The sequence below is a fragment of the Schistocerca nitens genome, chromosome 2 (assembly GCF_023898315.1).
Source record: "Schistocerca nitens isolate TAMUIC-IGC-003100 chromosome 2, iqSchNite1.1, whole genome shotgun sequence".
Taxonomy (NCBI): domain Eukaryota; kingdom Metazoa; phylum Arthropoda; class Insecta; order Orthoptera; family Acrididae; genus Schistocerca; species Schistocerca nitens.
In genome coordinates, this window is record NC_064615.1 from 1,037,670,389 (window position 1) to 1,037,695,574 (window position 25,186).

Consider the following 25,186-nt stretch of genomic DNA (forward strand, 5'->3'; position numbering starts at 1 on the left):
AACCTCCTCTTTTAGCATGTTAATGGTCGACCTAACGTTCGACATCCTTCGGTAGCACCGCATCTCCGATTTTTCCGTAGTCCAAAATCCACTAGAATACAACCCCTAGATGCATACATATATTCTCAGATACTTCTTCCTCAAATTAAGGCTGATTTTCGACACTAGTAGAATTCTTTTGGCCAGGAATGTTTTCTTTGCCCACTGTAGTCTGCTTTTTATGTATCCCTTTCCACTGTCCTTATTTTGGATCGTAGGTAGCAGAATTACTTAACTTTTTCATGGTTGCCAGTTTTAATGTTACCTTTCTCGCTATCCTCATTTGTGTTATCATTACTTTCGTCTCTCTTCGGTTTGTCCTCTGCCCATATTCTGCACTCATTACATTGTTATTCCCATTCAGGAGGTTCTATGATAATTCTTTAATTTCACTGAGGATATCAATGTCATAAACGAATCAACACTGATATTCTGTCAGCCTGGATTTTAATCCGACTGTTGAATCCTTGTCTTATTTCCGTATTTGCTTCCTCGATCTACAGATTAATTTAGCAAACATTAACAGTTCCCTTAATGTCGTAGGGCGCGGGAGAAATATCATAAAATCCATCATATAAACTTGTAAATTTAAGTGCATTTTTTGGGAGGATTTAGATTCTTTGCAATTTAAGATACGTCCACATTACAGTGTGAACACGATCTGTGGAAAACTAAAACAGCTAATTACCTAACAAACTGTCTGTATAATCTTTGGCGTAAAGCGATATCGACATAGATCCTCTTGATAGCGATTTTGATAGGAAAACACACTGGATTGCACAGCTCTTCTATTCTCACTCGATTTAATTCTGCGGGAAAACCTTTGCAGGATTTTTAGGACCCCGAAAAAAAGTGGAATATAATGAGGTTTGGGTTGAGAGTGTTGTTTTGCTCGTGCGCCATCGCAGCAGCGGACGACGTGAAGTGGTCGCCCGCAGGACACCGCTGGCCAAACTCGGCTGAGTGGTCGGCAGACGCGTCCTCCAGCGCTGGAGCTGAAGCATCCTCACTGGACAGCCGGGGACGGGCCCTGGCCACCCGTCCGACAGCGAACTGCGCGCTGGGCAGCGCCTCCCCAAAACCACCCTCCGCCGCACACCTTCAAACACTCCTCCTTTTCTTATTGTGGGAAAGAGGCCTGGCTTCACCCATTCGGTTTGTTCTTTAAAGATGACACGAAGAAAGTGGATCCGACGCTGCTTTTGATTCGCTGACATGGATTCATAAGCGTTTCCAGACACACTGCTGAGAAAGTATTACGCAGTTACCAGATATTTAAATTATTGAACCTAGTGAACACGGAGATAGTATAGTTTGTCGTAGCCTGCAGTAAACTGACAAACTCGGTTTCAGAACGTATAAAAATTGTATTTATAAAGGGGCGTTGGAGCCGTCTGGACCTGGCGTTCTCTGTTTGGCTTGTTGAGCGTTCTTTTAACTACTAACCGACAAAAATAAACGTTCCACTTTTGGATAATGTAGCTCTTCTTAATTTTAGTGACTGCAAAGAAAAATAGGAGCTAATTTCCACGCTATGCAAGACAAAGTTTATTTTTTCACCCGCACCTGAGTAGGAATATGCTATCTTTAGTACTTTTTTATTATTTTTCTCACGCAAACCAGCAACTGTTTTGTGGTGGCTGTGCCGTACGTGACGTGCTTCGTACAAGCTTACTGTAATTTCGATGCAGTATTGAAATGTTATAACAGCTTATTTTGTTCACTAACTCTAATTAGTATTACTCACACGTGATATTACATTAATTTGATTTTGACGCAGAAACTCCAAATTTCTATTGACAGGTGTCTGTTACTGCAGATGTATGGCTTCTGCCAAACAGTAATATCAGTTCAAATTATATGATCCAGTGTTACCAATACAAAAAATTATAAAGAATGTAGCAACCAGTAGCGGAAATATAATATATTTACTTGTTGCAAATCGATTTCGACTGATAACAGTCATCATCGGTGGTAAAACAAATAAAAGGGACAGGGCATAAACAACAACTGCTTTAACAAACAAAAAATTGAGCGAATGTAATCGAGCATGATTTTACTCATTCTACCAGCAAAAATACATAATGACTTTTCATGCATTTAGCGAAGTAAAAAAAATGGACACCATACTTTATAGTTCTATTCCCTTGCAGCGCCATCTACAGTTATGGAAATAATGTGTGCTCATCATAACTATGCTTTTTCCCTGTAGACGGCCTCAGTGGTTCGATCTAGCTCGCTGAAGGAGTAGATTAACTGGTTATGTCATTACTGTTACTCGATATATGGAGGTCTTTATATTTTTCGAGCAATCTTACGTATCTAATAGTTGTGTCAACGAATAGTTTAGGCCATTAGAATGTAAGTTTGCTGCATTTAGCAGAAGATCTGTGATCGCAAGATTGTTCATGTTTGTTCACTTTTGGTTTTGTAAATGGTGTTGTATCTCTTTATTTGTATTAACTTTTTAAAAAAATGTAATTTTTGAAATCTGAAGCAATTGTCAATTTTCACACCAAATTTTTTGTTTCTTTATTGGATTTACTGGGGGGGGGGGGTGCAGCGTAATATGCCGCTCTACAGCCTACAGGAAAGTTAAAAACATAATGAGAATAGAAACAAACAAGAATAACTGACGATAAAACGGTGACATTGTAAAAAACTGTAAAACGGCGGTAGGTTGCGGAATGTAAAATATAAAAACGCTGCGGTGACGATGAGGATGATGACATACAAGAAGTAGGCAGAATTAAAAAACACTGCGGCAGTCTGGTTTCTGTTCGCACGATATAAAAAACCCAACTAGCGATAGTATGGCGGCTGTTCGCAACACTGACAGGGGACACGCAACACTGAACACTCACTTATAATGGCTTCACACCTACATTGAGCGATTCTTAAATATAAGGGGGCATGGTACATTTGTTCATGAGACTATAGTTCGCCTAGTAGATATAAGGCGTTATCCATATATATGGTTCTCCATATGCGCAACACTTTGTTAATCGCATTATTTAAGTAATAAGGTTGTTTATTTCGTACTGTAATTTTTACCTGAACTCTATCAACTTTGGACTTATGCTTTCAGTAACATAGCGTTATCTATTGGAAGTAACCTAATGTTGTCTTGTTGTAGTGTTGACCTATGATGTGACTCTTCATGATAGAAATCTGACAAGGACAGTACTTCTACTTATGGCACGTATCGAGTAGAAAAACGGCATGTTAAGACTTTGAATTTTAATTTTAGACATCTGTATATGTGGTAATTGATGTAACTATGGTATCAGTCGAAATCGATTTGCAACAAAATAAATACGAGGCCTGTTCAGAAAGTAAGCTCCGATTGATTGCCAAATTGAAACCACAGTGAACATCAGAAATGTTTTACTTGTAACAATTAGCTACACCTTTCAGCTACTTCTCTACGTAGTCGCCGTTCTGACTTAGACTTTTGTCATAGCGTTGTACCAACTTTTCAATAGCCTCATCATAGAAGGCAGCCGCCAGTGCTTTCCGCCAATTCTCCACGCTGGCCTACACCTCGTTGTCTGTGTCAAAATGTTGTCTTCAAAGACAGCGGTTCATGTGACCAGAGATGAAACTCAGGGGGAGACAATTGCGGACTGTATTGTGGGTAATCTCACATTTCCATTTGAAAACGATGCAGGAGCATCTTCATTGCCCCTGCAGAATGCGGCTGAGAATTGTCTTGAAGAAGAAACAGCACGACAGTTATGTAATGTTAGCTGCATAGCTTCAGGCGAAATTTCTCACCAGGCCCTCGTACTTGGCGGCAGACACTATTTTCTAGACATCTTTACGCACTCACTGCGAGCTCAGAAATGAGAAGAGCGACGTGATGCTAACTGGGGTCATACTAGAGACACTACCCAACACATCTGTGCAAAGCTTTATCGGATTTTCATAGTCGTTTCCATTTCGCGACCGATCGGAGCTTACTTTCTGAACGCCCCTCGTAAATTACGTTTCCGTGACTGGTTGCTACATTCTTTATAATTTTATATTCCACGGTCGCTGCACAGAAAGGGAACCTTATGGAGCCAACAATCAAAAACACAAAAAATGTCTTCCCCGTTAGAAAGTAATTGTATTGTACACGTAACGTATTTTTCCATAATAAGCCAGCTGTTTTATAGTTCTTCGTTGATCATTTCTATAACGACTGTAATGTTTCAAAAATATTTTTAAAAATCTTTAATATTTTGCTAGAATCTATTCATGAATTTCGTATGTCACTTTCGGAGTAAGTAGTGCCCATGGTCTAGGGGTAGCGACTTCGACTAGTAATCAATACATTCTGCGTTCCGGATTCGAATTCAGCCAATGCTTGAATAAAAATCATCAGCAATTTTCGCCGATAGTTTTTGGTTTAAGAAATCACCTTCATTCTGCCAACGGCCTTCTCAAGGAGGGCGGAAGAGCGGACAGAGGTTCAGGTCACTCCCTTGCCCGTGAGGTGCGGAACTGCCCTTAAAACGCGGGATAATCAGCAATGACGAACGGCATGAGGATGCAGAAGGCACTGGAAACCACTGCATTGAAGACAGATAGGGAGCACCCAAATGATTTGTGGCTTGTTGTTGAAGAAAGTGTCATGATGATCTCTCCATTGCCGAAAAATTCCGGATTAGTCTCCCATTCAAATCTCTGAATGGGGTAGCCATGTAGGTGGTCACCATGAGAAAAAGGCACGATAAATAACGATTGGATAACATTCCACGAGTCTGAGCACTGAATCTCGGAAGTCTGAACGTAGTAGGAAAGCTAGAAAATCTGAAAGGGAAATGTCAAGGCTCACTCTAGATGTAGCGGCGGTCAGTGTAGTGAAACTGGAGTGAACTTATCTTCATTCAGTTTCAAATTTCTGGCCCGTCGTATATGGAATAATATCAACAGCAGCATAAAGTGGTATAATAGGAATTGAATTCGTTACAAACAGGAAAGTAGGACAGAGAGTGACTTAGTTCAGTGACAGGTTAGTTCTTAATAGAGTCTACAGCAAACCAAGGCTAACAACGACAGTAGAGGTACATACGTGGATGTTGGAAGCAGAAGAAACAGGAAGTATATGAGAATATGAAACGGGTAACTCAATATGTAAAGGGATATGAAAATCTAGTAATCATCGGAGACTAGAATGTGGTTCGAAGGGGAAGAATTGAAGAATGGATTACTGAAGAATGTGGCTTTAGCTGCGGGAATGAGAGAGAAGAAAGGCTGAGTTCCTCAATAAATTTCGGATCTAATAAGGAATAATACTCTGTCCAAGAATCACTAATGGGGGAGGTATATTTAATAAAGACCCAGAGACACGCAACGATTCCCACTGGATTACATCATGGTCAGAGATTAGGGAAACCGATACTGCATTGTAAGGCGCACCCTGCAGAAGATAAAGGAACAGATCACAATTTAGTATTGCTGAAGAGTAGACTGAAGTTTAAGAAATGGATCAGATGGCTCTGAGCACTATGAGACTTAACAACTGAGGTCATCAGTCCCTTAAACCTAACCAACCTAAGGACATCACACACATCCATGCCCGAGGCAGAATTCGAACCTGCGACCGGAGCGGTCGTGCGCTTCCAGACTGAAGCGCCTGGAACCGCTCGGCCACACCGGCCGGTGAAGTTTAAGAGATTCGTCCGGAAGAATTAGCACTGAAGAAAGTGCGATACAAAAGTACTGACGAGAAGCGTTTGAATTCTCTGAGGATGTAGATACTGCAATAATGATTACCAGAGCAGGCAGTTCAGTTGAAGAGGAGCGGGCATCTCTAGAAAGGGCAATCACATATGTTGGGCAGACATTCTTAGGTGCAAGGAAGTGCAATGCGAAGAAACACTGGATAACACAAGAAAGCAGTTGATTGACGAAATAAGGGAGTACAAAATGTTCAAGGAAAGACTGAAATACAGCAGTATACGAGGATTATTCGCAAAGTAGCTTCTCTTTACTCTTTTAAAAAAATGTGAAGTTGATTTACAGTACTGACAAAGTACACCCTGTAATTTATGTTCCCAAAATCTTTCCAGCGAAACTGAGACATTAGTTGGCGTTTGATAAGCTCTGAAATTCTGCAATCGTACAATACTGCCGCTTGCGCCTTTCTGGCATTAAATTTCCTGTACCCCAAATCTTCGGTAAAGAGTGAAGATGATATAAGGCTGTTGCCGTATGTTCAGTAATGGACCAATTAATGCCCATGACGAAGAGAAGTGTGGTAGACCGAGTATCATAAATGCAGACGTGATTTGTTTAGAGGACGAAAAAGTTAGGGAAAACAACACATCCACCATCTCAGAACATTTTGTGCATTTTCCACAGATTAGTCGTACTCTTCTATACAAAGTGATTACCAAAGACTTGGGCTACCTATAATTTAATGCCAGATCGTTGCAGGGGGTAGAATCCTTCGAAAATGGAAATTTGGAAATTTGTGGTAAGTTCCTGTGGGACCAAACTGCTGAGGTCATCGGTCCCTATGCTTACATACTACTTAATCTAACTTAAACTAACCACCGCTAAGGACAACACACACATACCCATGCCCGAGGGAGGACTCGTACCTCCGACGGGGGAGCCACGTGAACCAAGCTAAAGCGCCCTAGATCGCGCAGCTACCCCGCGTGGCGTAGAATTCTTCGACAGCGGGATTTCAAACCTTGTCAAACGCTATGACATATGTCTCATTGTGGCTGGAAACAATGTGGAAAAATAATTCGTGTGTACTTTCCGTATTGTAAAACAAATTCTGTAACTATATTACATCTTTTTTCTAAATAAACAGAGGTTACTTTACGAAAAGCTCTCGCAAATAACTAAGGGATGAAATAAATAGAAATTGTAAGGCAGCCAAGGCGAAATTGCTGGCTGAAAAATGTAAAGAAGTCGAAAAAGAAGTGATTGTCAGAAGGATCGTCTCAGAATATAGAAAAGTCAAAATAGCCATCGGAGAAATTAAAAGCAAGGAACGCAACATTAAGAGTGTAGCGGGGAACTACGCTATTAAACGCAGAGGAGAGAGAGTATAGGAAGAAAGGGTACATTGAGGTCGTCTATGAAGGGGATGAATCTTTTTTTTGTTTTTTTTTTTTTTTGTTTTTATGACATGACAGAACAAGACATTGGAGTCGATATGAAAGAGATAGGACATCCAGTCAGGATTCAAAAGAGCTCTAGAAGATATGGGGTCAAATAAGGGAAAACGAGTAGATAACGTTCCATCGGAATTTGTAAAATGATGGCGGGAAGTGGCAACCAAACGACTTTACAAGCTGTTGTGTAGAATATATGAGATTGGTGACGTGCTGTTAGTCTCTACACAATCCCGAAGAGAGCAAGAGCCGACAAGTTCGAGAATTATCGCAGAATCTCCTTAACAGCTCATGCATCCAAGTTGCCGGCAAGTATAACATATAGGAGAACGGAGAAGAAAACTGAATATCTGGTAGATGACGGTTTTAGAAAAGGTATAGGTACCAGAGATGCAGTCCTGACGTTGCTCTGGAAGAACAATCAAGACACGTTCATCCAATCTGTCGGCCTAGAGAAAGCATTCGACCATGTCAATTAATGTCATGCATTAATTCCCCTAGGTCGAAGAGTCGAGAAAATTACGTAGATAGCCATTATCTCGGGCATATCATTTGCGTACCGGTGTAGCGGGAGAGACCCTTCGTGGGTGAAGTACCAGAAAATTGGCGGGCGGCATCAAGACTGATCAACCCCTCCTCCCCCCCCCCACCACCCTAAAGAAAAGTAAGAGATAAAAGAAAAGCCTCTGCCCATGTCGGTTTTAATTTCTGTCTCTTTTCACAGAACTCCTGACCGGCTATACTTAGGTATATCGTGGCACCTGCTTCCTATGCCGGCCGTAGTAACCGGGCGGTTCTAGGCGCTACAGTCTGGAACCGCGCGACCGCTACGGTCGCAGGTTCGAATCCTGCCTCGGGCATGGATGTGTGTGATGTCCTTAGGTTAGTTAGGTTTGAGTAGTTCTAAGTTCTAGACCTCGGAAGCTAAGTCCCATAGTTCTCAGAGCCATTTGAACCATTTGAACCTGCTTCCTAAATTGGTAGTAAAGCTGCACAGTGTGGGCATATGCTGGCTGTTTAAGGACTGTTTGTTGCGTGAAGGCGGTTGGGAATACTGTGCCCTGTTTCTCCTGAAGCATGCCTTTGTGAGAAAGAAACGTGGCGACGAAACAGAGCAAGGCAGTAGCTATACGTACAGAAATAAAACGTTGCTTCATGAAGCGTTTTACAGCCGCAGAGTCCCTGCGGTCTCGGTGGCACACGAATTTGTGCAATAACAGCTGAATTGTGTCTCATAAGGAACAGCGTAAAAGCGTTTTATTTCAGCAGCGGGGATGGCGCCGCCAGGCACTTGCCCCGTCTGCAGCCTCCGCTTGTGGTCCGTCTGTACGACCCAGCGCACCTCAGCGAATGGCGCAGACTTCCCGAGACACGCAACGATCTACTGCTGACAAAACCTGCAACTTCTTTCCTGTTCTCGTTCTTTATTATGTAGTAAATGGAAAACTGACCTCAGGAATTTAGGTCGCTAGTAAAGTATAGTGATTGACAAATACAGTACGATTCTTTAGTACACTTTACTACTACGTAAGAAACAAAACACTGCTTCCAAACCCAAGATAAGTGCAAGCATCAGTCGAACCTACACTTACGAGAATTTCTATCACCTAGATGAAATTAAGTCACGTAATTATTCTTTTTGATTGTTTTCAAGTACATTAAAGTGGCCTTTGGAGAAAAGGAAAGTAGTAGCTCTATGAATACCAAGAGTTCAGATGGAAAACCAGTCCTAAGCTAGGAAGTGAAAGCTGAGAGATGGAAGGAGTATATGAAGGGTCTATACAATGAAGATGAACTTAAAGGCAGTATTATAGAACTGGAAGAGGACTTAGATGAAGAAGAGATGGGAGAAGAATTTAACAGAACAGTGAAAGCGCTTAGTCGAAAGAAGGTTCCGGGAGTAGGCGACATTCGCCGGAACTATTGATAGGCTTGGGAGAGCCACGATAAAATTCTTTCAGCTGGGGAGCAAGATGAACGGAATAAGCCAGATACCGTCAGACTTCATTAAGAACGTAATAATACGAATTACAAAAGAAGCGAGTGCTGACAGTGTGAATATTATCTAAATATCAGTTTAATAGGTCATGGCTGCAGAATACCAACACAAATTCTTTACAGAAGAATGGAAAAACTGGTAGAAGCCAGCCTCGGGGAAAATCAGTTCGGATTCCTCAGAAATGTAGCAACACGCGAGGTAATACTGACCCTACGCGTAATCTCTAGAAGATAGGTTAAGAAAAGGCAAACCTACGTTTATAGAACTTGTAGATTAGAGGAAGCTTTTGACAATGTTGACTGAAGTGCTCTCTTTGAAATTCAGAAAACTGCAGGCGTACAATATAGGGAGAGAAGGGCTATTTACAACTTGTACAGAAACCAGACACCAGTTACAAGAGCAGAGGGACGTGAAAGGGATTGTAGCCTGTCCACGATGTTATTAAGTATTTACACTGAGCAAGCATTAAAGGAAACCAAAGAAACATTTGCAACAGGAGTTGAAGTTCATGTACAACAAATAAAAACTTTGAGGATTGCCAGTGACATTGTAATTCTGGCAAAAACAGCAGCTGACTTGGAAGAGCGGTTGAACGGAATGGACAGTGCCTTGATAGGAGAATATAAGATGGTACAGATGGTTCTGAGCACTATGGGACTAAACATCTACGGTCATCAGTCCCCTAGAACTTAGAAGTACTTAAACCTAACTAACCTAAGGACATCACACACATCCATGCCCGAGGCAGGATTCGAACCTGCGACCGTAGCGAGAGAATATAAGATGAACATCAATAAAAGCAAAACAAGGATAATGGAATGTAGCCGAATTGAATCGGATGCTGCTGCAGGAATCACATAGGAAACGAGTCACTTAAAGTAGTAGATGAGTCTTGTTATTTTGGCAGCCAAACAATTGATGGTGGCAGAAATAAAGTATTAAAAAGTCTTTTCTCAAAGTATTTTTATTTAGTGAAGCCATGTATGGAAGTGAAACACTTAGACGATGAATTCTTTTAGACAAGAAAAGAAGATTTGGAACTGTGGTACTACAGAAGAATGCTGAAGATTAGATTAGTAGATAACGTAACTAACGTCAAGACACTTAATAGAACATATGTATAACAATAGCTCCATACTGTGACTAACGCAAATAATGCCAGTTACGTTCAAACAGGTAAACAGCGAAATCTTTTGGAACGTTGCCGTTATGATGGGGTATATTCTCTATAAAGGCACATTCTGTTGAAGACACATTCTGTCACTATTAGTTACATAGAGGTGTGAATACAAAAATCATTCTGTCGGGTATTTAATCCAACAGGCAAAGGACCAAGAAATAATGTATTATCCGACCAACAATTTTGTTACATCGAATTCAGAAAAGCTAGTATGGAATTCAGCTTTAATGTTAAGAGTCTTCTTTGGTGTTTAAATAAGTCAGGTTAAAATTGCACGTGCATCTGTAACATAATGAAGCGATTTACGGAGAAAGATTTTTCATTGTGTTTAAGTAGAACTGTGCAAACTACACAAACGCATCAACCGCCACTTTCAGTGTTTCAGACCACGCAAACGGTGAGGTGGTTTACGTCGTCGCTGAGAAAATATTTGTGCGAAATCTCCAGGCGTGAGCTGTTTGTTGTGCGCTTTAGCGCTGTCGCAGATCCAGCTTTAGCGATAAAAGATAACGCGGAGCAAATATTGCCAGCTGCGCTTCTTGCGTCACAACAGCGAAGAGGACGCGCTACCGACATCCTGTTGTCGCGAGGCTCGCTTTCCAGCAAACAGCTGGAGGAAAGACTGCCAATACCAATAATCTTGTTTCCATACACTAGTCCGCTAACGTGCTAGTCCGAAAACAACATATTAGTAGATCGCTAGAGACTGGAAAAAATGTGATTGACCCATATAACTATTTCGTATTATTTTGTGTTAGTCGAAACATAATGAAAAGAAGTTCAGTATGCACCAAATAAAGGTTATTGTGCTTACAGCGGTGATTAATACACAACGGCGTTCCAGGTCGGTTGGCAGAGAAGGCGAATTGACTAACGCATTTCGAGACTCGTCGTAAGCTAAGTGATCCAATAGATTTACTAAGGAGGCGTGTAGAATTATTAACTGTTGCTGATCACTTTTAAAATTAGAAGAACTCGCGCCCACTCGTACAGTCTACTTTTGATAGTGTGGTGTAACTTAATTCATTTCTGACTCTCGTTTTTCGCAACTTCATGCCCACTTCATGCCAGTGTCTTTCATACCTTCGTGTCTTAACAAATATATTAACCGGAGGTGCCACTGATTTGCAGAAAATCTTATGAGGTGAGTGTTACTCGCGAAATACTTGTGACACGAAAGAATATGAATGCTCATAATCCCTGTTTCACTAGCAGCAATTTAAGCTGTCCTCTTAGGTTCCTGCCTTATCACACACTTAGAAATCGCCACATATTGGATATAAACAGCCAAATATTTATTTCAGCCAACGTTCTGTAATCAGACGGAAAGGTTAAATAACGACGAATACTGCAGAAAAAACTTCTACTACACACATAAGAAACAGAATAAAATAACGCTGAGAAAAAAACAGCATGTAGCAGTACGTGAAGTTACGGCAATCACCTCCGTAAACCACGACATTATCGATTACGACGCCGCTCAGTCGCTTCATATTTGTCTCACGTCTTGATTACCTAACTGTCTGTTGAAGGCTTACATAGTTGATGCTTTATTAGCTGACCTTCAATTATTAGACGGGTGACGTGTCTGTGATACAGTTTCAGTGCACCGTTGTCTTGAAACAGCATACTGTAACTTGGAATACAAAACAGCTAAACACGCCAAAATGAAATGGCATCCTGCGCATCGACCGTCGATATTGCCTAATCGATTGTCAAAATGACGTCTAGTTGGCAGGACGTACTGTGAGATGAGTGTTACCTGAATTTGCGACGTTACGTTAATGGAACTGGATAATTTTAGGACAGTTATTATCGACAAACTGTTGAGATTATGTGAGCTTAACTTCGAAGAAATCTACAAATGCTCTAAATGTAGATCACAGCGAAATATTACTCCTAGAAATGCCTTTACTTTCGCTAAAAGAGTGAATAATCTTACCCAATCTCGAATTCTGGATAAAGGCTTAAAATATAGTATTCAGCCTAAGCTTGATGGTAGAAAGATCGCCACTTTAGTAGCAGATGTAAAAATGGCCATGGACGCTTCGAAGTGTACTAAAGAAGAAAATGTAAAATTGTCCTCTAGGGCGAGTGATATAATAACTACGACAGTAAAAAGGCAAGCCCATAATGATGAGATGTCAGTTCTGAGATCTATAAACAAAAAACTCGAAGATGAGGAATCCCTTGCTACTCACGCAGATAAAGGGAACTCAGCCGTTAGTATATATCGACAAGTATACAGGGTGTTATAGAAAGGTACGGCCATACTTTCAGAAAAACATTCCTCACACACAAATAATGAAAAGATGTTAGGTGGACATGTGTCCGGAAACGCTTAATTTCCATGTTAGAGCTCATTTTAGTTTCGTCAGTATGTACTGTACTTCCTCGATTCACCGCCAGTTGGCCCAATTGAAGGAAGGCAATGTTGACTTCAGTGCTTGTATTGACATGCGACTCATTGCTCTACAGTACTGGCATCAAGCATATCAGTACGTAGCATCAACAGGTTAGTGTTCCTCACGAACGTGGTTTTGCAGTGCAATGTTTACAAATGCGGAGTTGGCAGATGGCCATTTGATGTGTGGATTAGCACTGGGCAATAACCGTGGCGCGGTACCTTTGTATCGAGACAGATTTCCAGAACTAAGGTGTCCCGACAGGAAGACGTTCGAAGCAATTGATCGGCGTCTTAGGGAGCACGGAACATTCCAGCCTATGACTCGCGACTGGGGAAGACACAGAACGACAGGGACACCTACAATAGACGAGGCAATTCTTCGTGCAGTTGACGATAACCCTAATGTCAGCGTCAGAGAAGTTGCTGCTGTACAAGGTAACGTTGACCACGTCATTGTATGGAGAGTGCTACGGAAGAACCAGTTGTTTCCGTACCATGTACAGCCTGTGCAGGCACTATCAGCAGCTGAATGGCCTCAAGGGTACACTTCTGCGAATCGTTCATCCAACAATGTGTCAATCCTCATTTCAGTGCAAATGTTCTCTTTGTGGATGAGGCTTCATTCCAACGTGATCAAATTGTAAATTTTCACAATCAATATGTGTGGGCTGACGAGAATCCGCACGCAATTGTGCATTCACGTCATGAACACAGATTTTCTGTGAACGATTGGGCAGGCATTGTTGGTAACAGGCATTGTTGGTAATGTCTTGATTGGGCCTCATGTTCTTCCACCTACGCTCAATAGAGCACGTTATCATGATTTCGTACGGGATACTCTACCTGTGCTGCTAGAACATGTGCCTTTACAAGTACGACACAACATGTGGTTCATGCACGATGCAGCTCCTGCACATTTCAGTCGAAGTGTTCGTACGCTTCTCAACAACAAATTCGGTGGCCGATGGATTGGTAGAGGCGGACCAATTCCACGGCCTCCACGCTCTCCTGACCTCAACCCTCTTGACTTTCACTTATGGGGGCATTTGAAAGCTCTTGTCTACGCAACCCCGGTACCAAATGTAGAGACTCTTCGTGCTCGTATTGTGGACGGCTGTGATACAATACGCCATTCTCCAGGGCTGCATCAGCGCATCATGGATTCCATGCGACGGAGGGTGGATGCATGTATCCTCGCTAACGGAGGACATTTTGATATTTTTCCTGTAACAAAGTGTTTGAAGTGAGGCTGGTACGTTCTGTTGCTGTGTGTTTCCATTCCGTGATTAATGTGATTTGAAGAGAAGTAATAAAATGAGCTCTAACATAGAAAGTAAGCGTTTCCGGACACATGTCCACATAACATATTTTCTTTCTTTGTGTGTGAGGAATGTTTCCTGAAAGTTTGGCCGTACCTTTTTGTAACACCCTGTATGTGGATAAGGTTCTTTCATTCTCCGAAGAGAATAACATCCACCCGTTAGACCACGATCCACCGGTGACTTACGCGAGGGAAGTTAAAGATTGTCTTGAAGGATGCTTATTTATCATTCCCCCTAAGAGGTTGTCAAGAATGCGTGTTATGAATCCTAAAACTCCTGCAATGAGGGCCCAAATTAAGACTCATAAGGAAGGTTTCCCTATCCGCCCGTTAATTAATGCAAGAGGGAATATACAGGGTGTTTCAAAAATGACCGGTATATTTGAAACGGCAATAAAAACTAAACGAGCAGCGATAGAAATACACCGTTTGTTGCAATATGCTTGGGACAACAGTACATTTTCAGGCGGACAAACTTTCGAAATTACAGTAGTTACAATTTTCAACAACAGATGGCACTGCAAGTGATGTGAACGATATACACTCCTGGAAATTGAAATAAGAACACCGTGAATTCATTGTCCCAGGAAGGGGAAACTTTATTGACACATTCCTGGGGTCAGATACATCACATGATCACACTGACAGAACCACAGGCACATAGACACAGGCAACAGAGCATGCACAATGTTGGCACTAGTACAGTGTGTATCCACCTTTCGCAGCAATGCAGGCTGCTATTCTCCCATGGAGACGATCGTAGAGATGCTGGATGTAGTCCTGTGGAACGGCTTGCCATGCCATTTCCACCTGGCGCCTCAGTTGGACCAGCGTTCGTGCTGGACGTGCAGACCGCGTGAGACGACGCTTCATCCAGTCCCAAACATGCTCAATGGGGGACAGATCCGGAGATCTTGCTCTTGCTCTTGCTCTTGCTCTTGCTCTTGCTCTGGCTCTTCTAGAGCACGTTGGGTGGCACGGGATACATGCGGACGTGCATTGTCCTGTTGGAACAGCAAGTTCCCTTGCCGGTCTAGGAATGGTAGAACGATGGGTTCGATGACGGTTTGGATGTACCGTGCACTATTCAGTGTCCCCTCGACGATCACCAGTGGTGTACGGCCAGTGTAGGAGATCGCTCCCCACACCATGATGCCGGGTGTTGGCCCTGTGTGCCTCGGTCGTATGCAGTCCTGATTGTGGCGCTCACCTGCACGGCGCCAAACACGCATACGACCATCATTGGCACCAAGGCAGAAGCGACTCTCATCGCTGAAGACGACACGTCTCCATTCGTCCCTCCATTCACGCCTGTCGCGACACCACTGGAGGCGGGCTGCACGATGTTGGGGCGTGAGCGGAAGACGGCCTAACGGTGTGCGGGACCGTAGCCCAGCTTCATGGAGACGGTTGCGAATGGTCCTCGCCGATACCCCAGGAGCAACAGTGTCCCTAATTTGCTGGTAAGTGGCGGTGCGGTCCCCTACGGCACTGCGTAGGATCCTACGGTCTTGGCGTGCATCCGTGCGTCGCTGCGGTCCGGTCCCAGGTCGACGGGCACGTGCACCTTCCGCCGACCACTGGCGACAACATCGATGTACTGTGGAGACCTCACGCCCCACGTGTTCAGCAATTCGACGGTATGTCCACCCGGCCTCCCGCATGCCAACTATACGCCCTCGCTCAAAGTCCGTCAACTGCACATACGGTTCACGTCCACGCTGTCGCGGCATGCTACCAGTGTTAAAGACTGCGATGGAGCTCTGTATGCCACGGCAAACTGGCTAACACTGACGGCGGCGGTGCACAAATGCTGCGCAGCTAGCGCCATTCGACGGCCAACACCGCGGTTCCTGGTGTGTCCGCTGTGCCGTGCGTGTGATCATTGCTTGTACAGCCCTCTCGCAGTGTCCGGAGCAAGTATGGTGGGTCTGACACACCGGTGTCAATGTGTTCTGTTTTCCATTTCCATGAGTGTAGAAGACAACGCAGCCTGTGGGTGCGCCATTCTGTACGTCGTCTTTCCGCTGTAAGCGTGTGCTGTTCACAACGTGCAAGTGTGCTGTAGACAACATGGTTTATTCCTTAGAACAGAGGATTTTTCTGGTGTTGGAATTCCACCGCCTAGAACACAGTGTTGTTGCAACAAGACGAAGTTTTCAACGGAGGTTTAATATAACCAAAGGACCGAAAAGCGATACAATAAAGGATCTGTTTGAAAAATTTCAACGGACTGGGAACGTGACGGATGAACGTGCTGGAAAGGTAGGGCGACCGCGTACGGCAACCACAGAGGGCAACGCGCAGCTAGTGCAGCAGGTGATCCAACAGCGGCCTCGGGTTTCCGTTGGCCGTGTTGCAGCTGCGGTCCAAATGACGCCAACGTCCACGTATCGTCTCATGCGCCAGAGTTTACACCTCTATCCATACAAAATTCAAACGCGGCAACCCCTCAGCGCCGCTACCATTGCTGCACGAGAGACATTCGCTAACGATATAGTGCACAGGATTGATGACGGCGATATGCATGTGGGCAGCATTTGGTTTACTGACGAAGCTTATTTTTTCCTGGACGGCTTCGTCAATAAACAGAACTGGCGCATATGGGGAACCGAAAAGCCCCATGTTGCAGTCCCATCGTCCCTGCATCCTCAAAAAGTACTGGTCTGGGCCGCCATTTCTTCCAAAGGAATCATTGGCCCATTTTTCAGATCCGAAATGATTACTGCATCACGCTATCTGGACATTCTTCGTGAATTTGTGGCGGTACAAACTGCCTTAGACGACACTGCGAACACCTCGTGGTTTATGCAAGATGGTGGCCGGCCACATCGCACGGCCGACGTCTTTAATTTCCTGAATGAATATTTCGATGATCGTGTGATTGCTTTGGGCTATCAGAAACATACAGGAGGTGGCGTGGATTGGCCTCCCTATTCGCCAGACATGAACCCCTGTGACTTCTTTCTGTGGGGACACTTGAAAGACCAGGTGTACCGCCAGAATCCAGAAACAATTGAACAGCTGAAGCAGTACATCTCATCTGCATGTGAAGCCATTCCGCCAGACACGTTGTCAAAAGTTTCGGGTAATTTCATTCAGTGACTACGCCATATTATTGCTACGCGTGGTGGATATGTGGAAAATATCGTACTATAGAGTTTCCCAGACCGCAGCGCCATCTGTTGTTGAAAATTGTAACTACTGTAATTTCGAAAGTTTGTCTGCCTGAAAATGTACTGTTGTCCCAAGCATATTGCAACAAACGGTGTATTTCTATCGCAGCTCGTTTAGTTTTTATTGCCGTTTCAAATATACCGGTCATTTTTGAAACACCCTGTAGCTGAGCCTGTGTAAAGATTTTTCTTGCAGCTTTTGAAAAAATAATTTGTTTTCGAGCAGACTTTGACGTTAACGAGTCGGAAAGAACTGGTTACGTTGTTACAGGGTCAGGTCTTCCCGACAGGCTGTCGTCTCTTACCTCTTGACATAAAGAATTTGTACACAAATGTGCCGATAGAAGAAACCATTATGATTATCCAGGAGAATCTCTTTCATAATAAGCGATTGATAACAGATGAAATTATCGAGGATATCTCTCGTCTTCGAATTCTTACGGCATATAATTATCTCTCGTTTAATGACAACATGTACAGTCTGAGAGAGGGCCTGGCTATGGGCATCGTTTTGACTGGTTTTTTAGCTAATGTCTTCGTTAACTACATTGAGCTCCAGGTGTTTAAACGCAATTCCTACTTTTGTCAAAAAATTTTATTTTATCGGCGTTATGTTGACGACATTCTGTTTGTGTTTCATGGCGATGAATCAGAAATTTTGAGTTTGGTTCATGAATTTAATGCCCTTCGCCCAAAGATGATTTTCACACATGAGGATATGAATACTGACGAAGTCCTCAATTACCTAGATCTGCGGTTGCAGCTACGTGATAATAAAGTATCCATAGATACTTTTAGGAAACCCACGACCACAGATGCTATTATTCATGCTTCTTCCTGCCATCCTCGCCAGCATAGGATAAGTTTTTTTTTTTTTTTTTTTTTTTTTTTTAGCTATGATCATGGGTCTATGCGAATTGCCATCATCTGAACACGTAGTTAACAGAGAACTCGACAATCAAAATATATCGCCCGTAATAATGGCTACAGTGTTCCGCTCGTTGATAAGGTATACCAAGACAAAACAACGATGCCCCGTCGGAGTACACCCAATGCAGATTTTGTCGCGGAGCACAATTACATTTCTTTGCCATTTTTGGGCAATTTTGGTCATGAACTGGCAAAACTTTTACGGGGAGAGGGCTCTCGTATAGCATTTTCCGCGGCCACCAATCTCCAGTTTATGTACATACATAATGAATCACCTAAAATGAACAACCTTTTGGCATCGGGGGTACATCTGCTGGAGGGTCGAGATTGTAATGTAGGATATGTTGGACCAACAGGCAGAACCTTCAAAATTAGATTGTAAGAACATCTCCTCAATAGATGGGGACAGGTAAAACAGAACTCTGCCTTTGCCCAACAACTTAAAGCCAGTGGCCATAGTCCTCAGCAAGTACAAAATCTTAAGATTATGCATTTTGCGCAAAAGGATAAGAAGTTAAACATTTTGGAAGAAATTGAAATATTTAGGGATATGGAGGACAAAGATTTGTCCCTCCTTAACGGCCAAATATTTGGCGCCAGTCAGGCCTTTTTAGAAGTTATGAAATCGGTGTTATTAATGTAATCCTGGGGCTCTCGTAATTCTGCCTAAAGATGAGTCCTGTTCCTCTCTAGCCTTATGTCGTCTTGTTAGCCAAGCCATTAGGGGTTTTTGACTCAAATATGATACTTGCGAGTTTGTCGCTTTAAATGTCGACGCATTTTACACATTTCAATGTCGCTATAAAATGGAAATGGGGAAAAAGTTTATCCGCATTACGTCCGTCTTCCACGTTGGTGTGTATTTTTAAGCGTAATAATTTTAAAATTTTTTGTTTTTAAAATTCAGTCTTAATCACACCACTTATGTTACAGGAACATAGGTGACCGGTTTCGGTCATATCACATGATCATCATCAGACCCATGGCGTCCTTCGGAGATGGTAGGTGGAGCACTCTTTTCAGCTGCTGTGATGGCCAGTTGACATCAAAGCAGCTGAGAAGAGTGTTCCACCTACCATCTTATTTTTAATTACTGTTCCAAGAATGTTTATTAAAATTGTAATAATTTTTTCTTGTTAGGTAGAAGTTCTAGCTCCGAGTGATGCTGAATTGAGCGTTTAATGGGGGGTGGTCCCTTCATCTGAAATTTCGTTGCTGTGTTTTTAATGTTCACATTCTACTGGTATATGATACGTAAAATCTGTTTGTGTACTACGTCTGTGTGTTGTATTACACACCCTGTTTTCTCATTTTAAATTTACCGCCTTCATTTGTATTTTACTTCGTGAGAGTTTTAGGATAAGATATTGCCCAGGTGTTGCTCCTAGTAAATTCCATCTTATTAATGTTTTATGTGCATTACATTTATAAAGTTTTAGTGGTTATGTATATCCCTTTTACGATCTCTTATTCTGACCAGCAGTTGTGTGGCAGCGCCACCTATTGATGTGATTCTGTATTAGGCGTCAGTACTAGCCCACGACGCTGTGGTGCATTATACTTACTACCTGAGCCCCATCTTATTCTGTTACTCGCTCCTGTGAACGGGAACGCGCTATGCAGGTCTTGAAGTCACTCGCGTCCATCTACAAAAGGTAAGGCCTTATCATAAAGTTTCGGCAATATGCCTGCATTTTTGAGTGTCCGATCACTGATGAATTTTCTTATCTGTTTTTACTGTTTTATATTTCTAGTTTTTAACTGAGTTTAAAAAAAATGTTCGAATGTGTGTGAAATCTTATGGGACTTAACTGCTAAGGTCATCAGTCCCTAAGCTTACACACTAATTACCTAAATTTTCCTAAGGACAAACACACACACCCATGACCGAGGGAGGACTCGAACCTCCGCCGGGACCAGCCACACAGTCCATGACTGCAGCGCCTTAACTGAGTTTAACGAAGGCGATGTTCGCCTGATGTATTCGAAGATGTCCTTTTGCTACACTGTCTAAAGGATCGGTCTAAGAAATACCAAATTAAAGTATTTGCTCTTTCAGCATTTGATCTGTTTACACATGCTTTTACATTATCGCGATTCTTAAATAGATGTATTTGTTCTCTGTTTTCTACGTAGATCAACCTGAAGATGCCTAAATAAGGCGAAACGCGTAGTTGAAAAAAAAAAAAAAAATGCGACCAAGTCTGTTTTTAACCAATACATTTGTTCCATGCTTGGTGATCTCAAGTTAAAATGTGTCTGCAACTATGTGGGTGATGTCATCTGTAGTGCCACTTTTGACGATCATTTGGATCATCTACATTTCCGCCTCTGATTGAATTGCCTTCCTAGCATTACAATACGTTTTTAATCGACCGAAAATGTAGTCGCATATTGGTGACTTACATTAATATCATTCTTTCCTATTTGCCTTACAAATACTTACAGGACGTATACGTGATAAGCAAGCAAAAGGGAAATACTGTTGTGCATTCGAAATGTCTCCTAAAAGGACAGGTCATCACAGGGCTACATTTTGTGATGCAGTTAATTCTAAGTGTGCTGTCCGCTTCGGGGTTGATCGAGTATTGATATCACAGAGAAACGTCAGTTTAAAAGGCTTAGTATCTGCGTAAGCGTAAATCATATCCCTGACCATTTAATGTTCACTGTGCAGAAGTTAGCAGAAAAGACAAAATTTACGTTACTCCTGAATCTGAAGTATTCCTCTGTGTGTAGCTTCGCCAAAACGCATTGAACAATGCTACAGCAATCGACTTGACTGGTTTACGAGATAAATGTCTCTTGCGAAGTTCAGCGACCGTTCCTCATTGTCGGAAGAAACAGAAATTTAAGGCTTTGTTTGTGAGTTGCAGAGTTGGCAAGGGGGAAGGTTATGTGATAGGGGAGAAAGAATGAGCAGTGAAGTCCGAACTTCCACAAAGAGCGCCACTTCCTGAGAATTATGTTGCGTTGTAGAAGAATTTGTCTTCGCGCTAATGGAGCTTTCGACAGAAATATACGTCTACTTGGAGGAATGCTTCTATTTGGCTACATTATTTAGTTCCCCTTCCATAAAATAAATTAAAAACTCAATAAGTGAAAAAAACTCAAATTACAGAAATTGGAATCTCGTTTCATGTCGTCACAAAAGAAAGCAGATATAAATTATTCTTACTGAACAAATGTTTGCTGTAGAAACAGTCAATACGTACAGACTTAAGAAAGTATGTTACAAATGTCGTCCCACGCCAAGACCATTACGCATGACGATTGATGCTCTGTCTTTCCTGCAGGTACAGTTCTGCAGCGGTATGGACACAGCGTACAAGTAAAATGGCGCAGCACCTGCAAAAGTACTTCTATGTTGATGTATGCATGTCACTCGATTCTTGTGAGCAAAACTTATTCCGCCTAAACATTATGGTAGTAAGTTGACCAAATGCTATCTCGCGTCCAGCTGCAGTGAAACTGCGCCAACAATCTGACAAAGGCCGCACAGGCATGGGTGATGTTGATCAGCATGGAAGGCTATCGATATCGACATCAGAAAACAATGTACAGGCAGTCCAGGAGGATCATATGGGGGGCAAGAGATTTTCCGACGACGGAAAGGTTTATACAGCATTTATCCAGTAGCCCTGTGACCATGGAGCGAATTGCTGTCGTCACGGAATTGGACGATTGTTGGAACGTTCCGACCGGTGTTTACAGAGACTTGATGTCCATGTTGGAAAATAGTGTCGTGTGCCTGTGTCACTATGAAGTGTGGAGCATCATTCAATAACAGTTACTTGTCCTGTCATGTCCCTCTTACCAATCGTCAAGTAGTTTCATGTCCACGTATCAGTTCAAGTAACTGCTGTGCTGTAGTACCCTTTTGATTACATTTCTTCATTTCATCTTAATAGGAAACTCGCACAAAATAGTTTTGGGTGGCAACACTGAGAATTTTCTTCTGTCACTCAAGTGGAACGTGAGATACGTGAGCACTTCAACACAGAACATCCTCTGCTCAATGTACATTACGATTGGCAGAAAAATTAGTTGACACTTACATTTTTGAGTACTCAAGCGTTTGCATTTCCTGGACGCCATGTGAAAACGTCTAAGTGCTTACTCGATATCGACGCAAATACTTCGATTGGATAAACAAAGCATTCGAATTTCCCAAAATAAATATGGAATCTGTTTCACGTCAACGACTGCCTATGACGCTACACGACTAGTCGTTATACCCCCTGCTTCCTGCATAACATGTTGAACGGTTTTCGTACGTAGGCCCTACTCTAATTTATCGCTGGATTACATTTCTCTTAGATATGAAATAAAAAATTACGTACTCGTAGTGACAGTTCCACACTTTGTTATGTGTAACACACATCCTAGTTTCATCCACGGACATGAAAGAAAATAATCTCTGTTCGTGCTGCGGCTTTTTCTGGATCGCCCTGCGTTCTGAAGCAAACAGCCGCTGACGGTCCTTACCTGTAAAGAAGACAAAATCTCTGATCTCTTCGAAAGTGCAAAAGTCGTACAACTTTACTTTCATTGTCCATGCACCAGTCCGTCCTACATGTGCTTAGCTACTGCTTGAAGTTTGGTTCTGTACTTTTATATGCACGTTGCGAGTAATATTTCGTTCGCTATCTTGTGGGACATCATTCGTCAGGGTAGCTATACTTCTTTTCTCTTGCTTCTATGTTACTTTTGTAGATGGAAACATTGGGGCCGTAAAACTTTCCACTCGAGTAAACGCAAACGGAATGATAATATGGCAATACCTATTCAATGTTTTTCAAGTATTTGCGTACCGCTTGTAACAAATATTGGAGCATCCGTAAGGATTTCGTATACTAGAGCACTCAAGTTGCAGGGAAAGAACAGTAATTACAGTACACCCATAAAGCACCCATGGTAATTTAGATGGATGCATCTAACTTAAATTCATGATCATCGCTTCTGTTTACAACATTTCAGTTCCATAATGTTTGCTGTACCCAAGATACCTAGAAATTGCTGGAAACCGAGGGTAACTCTACGCCGAACAATATCGATAAACATTTATTTCATATTATGGAACATTTGGTTTTGAAGCTCTAGCATTAGCCATTTTGGAGACAAAAGTAATGGGAATTCAGCTCCGCCTGTTACTCAAATAACCGTTGTTTATAAATCCCCAAATGAGTTTCAGGAAGTTCGTGCCAGTGCCAGTAGGTATTATTCACTTTCGTAATATGTGGACATGTTTAAGTAACTGTTACTCTAAAGAAATTAGGCCCACAATAGTTTACGTCTATTGTGGTTACTACCTCATTATTCTACAAGGATGTGCTTTATACAACCCTCATTTTATTACAATATGCTGGTAGCTTAACTACAATAAATTATGTTATTGCCAGTTTGGTTCAAATGGGTCGCTTTACGGCATCTTGCAGAACATCTTTTCCTTAGGAGGGCGTGGCTTCCTCGGAAGTAGGTGATATGAGGGCAGTGACCGTTAGATCGGGAAGATGAAAGGGTTCACTGAGGGATAGACGGCCGAGTTGGAACCTGGCGGCGAGGCGAGTAGTGTAACGGCAGTTGGTGGTTAGTATAAATTCGGCAGTTAACAGTCACCGCCTCTGAGCGTAGGAAAATGGCTCTAAGCACTATGGGACTTAACATCTGCGGTCATCAGTCCGCTAGACTTAGAACTACTGTAACCTAACTAACCTAAGGACTTCACACACATACATGCCCGAGGGAGGATTCGAACCTGCGACCGCAGCAGCAGCGCGGTTCCGGACTGAAGAGCCTAGAACCGCCCCGCCACAGCGGCCGGCCTGTCAGTTTGGAGAGTTACCAAAGCGCTTAATGCATAAACGTGATTTAGCTACTTGAAAATATTTCTCTACCATGTTTTTCAATTATTAACAGTTACTTTCGAAATATCAATCCAGTAGGAAATCATACTTTTTTTCAATTCATTAAAGACAATGTTTTTGATGTTGCTGTGTGTCCAGTCTATGTTGATTTTCTTCTGCTTTCAAATCAGTATGCTGGCTAGTTATAAAATAGTTTATTTTCTCTTCCTCTGCATGTGTACGTGCGTGTGTGTGTGGGGGGGGGGGGCGGGGGTGAATGTGTGGGTGATATTTTTTTGTGGGTGGATGTTTGTTTTTGTGGGTGCGTGTGTGTTTTTTGTGTGGGTGTGTAGGTGGGTGTAATGCAGTTGATTACAATTTGTTTTTCTTGTGGTGATGCCTACATTATGTGGAATTCTGTTGTAAGTTTACATTATAAACTGTGGCATGATTTCAGAATTTTTTAAGTCCATTTCTATTTTTGGGGGGATGATTGGGGGCTATTAAGCGGTCACCAAATGTTCTATGGCAGATACGACTTTCTTGGCTCTGATTTATTCTCAGTACCTTGTTTTAAAGTTCCTGGCTGATTGGCCTCTGTATACAGACTCACAACGCTTGCACGTAAATTTGTATATGTCTGGTCTATCAGTTCGTGTGTGGGTGTCTCCCGTCTTCTGAGGTTTTTCTGTGGTGTGTTGCTTGTTTTGCATCCTGCTTGAAGTCTCTTTTCCTTCACAGTATTGCCTGTACACTGAACTGTTTTCTTGTTGTAGGTAACTGTTGCTCGTTGTCTGTGTATTTGCCTCTGTGTTATTGTAAAGGTCTTGCTTGCATGCGGAATATTTATTCCCTGGCCGCTTACGTACGAGGGGCGTTCAACAAGTAATGCAAGATAAATTTTTAAGCAAGTTGGTTTTGTTCGGGATTCCAGTACACTGTATTACTCGCCACTCTGTTGGCTACAGAACCCTATTTTTGGCGTAATCCCAGTTCAGTGCGACGGCCTTACGTCCTCATGGTAGCACTCTGCTGTTTGACGTCGGAGCCAACATTTTACTGCATCAGTAACCTTCCCATCATCCACGTCTTGGATCCAGTCGAGTGCACCTTTCATTGAGCCAAATGGAAGTCGCAAGGTGCTACATCCGGATGGCAGGTGAGGAA